Source organism: Acyrthosiphon pisum, chromosome A1, assembly GCF_005508785.2.
Source record: "Acyrthosiphon pisum isolate AL4f chromosome A1, pea_aphid_22Mar2018_4r6ur, whole genome shotgun sequence".
Classification (NCBI taxonomy): domain Eukaryota; kingdom Metazoa; phylum Arthropoda; class Insecta; order Hemiptera; family Aphididae; genus Acyrthosiphon; species Acyrthosiphon pisum.
The window spans coordinates 116,939,936-116,940,560 of record NC_042494.1 but is presented as its reverse complement, the minus strand read 5'-3'; positions in this window follow the sequence as shown (position 1 = coordinate 116,940,560).

Sequence of the window (625 nt, the reverse complement as noted above, 5' to 3'; positions counted from 1 at the left end):
AGTGAGTCGTGTCATTACTCAACGCTTTGGTTATAATTCTTAGAACATATAAAATATATAATGAAAAAACAGTAAAAAAAAATAATAATATACTATGTTTTATGTTTCGTAGAATGAACATTTCAGCGAATCAATTGATATGAGACCGTCTTTTTCAAAAACAAAACCTGGCACAAAACGTGCTGCAGAAAAAACAAGTCTGAAAAAACCTATGAAAAAGAAGCAGAATAAAATGGTAGTATAAATAATTTTTTTTTCTAATGATAGCATAAATAATTCAATTTTTTTTTTATAGAATGCGTCATACAAAGATAATGTCAGCGAACGTTTAAGATCAGAAGAATTTGATGTTGAGATATTTAATTCGCTAACATTTAGACAAGGGGATGGTGTTGTAACAATAAAAACGCCTTTTGAAGAAAAAGCCAAGGATCTTTGGGTGATAAGGTCACCAACATTGAGAATGTACCAGTAAAGGACAGGTAAATACATTGGACTAAATTTAAAAAACCTATTGCTGAATCTGTTTTTTTTACTGATTTTATTTACTTTGTTTTGTTTTTTAAATAAAATAACTTGTTGTTATAGATGGAAGTTCAGCGAAGCTACTGTTAGATTGAACACA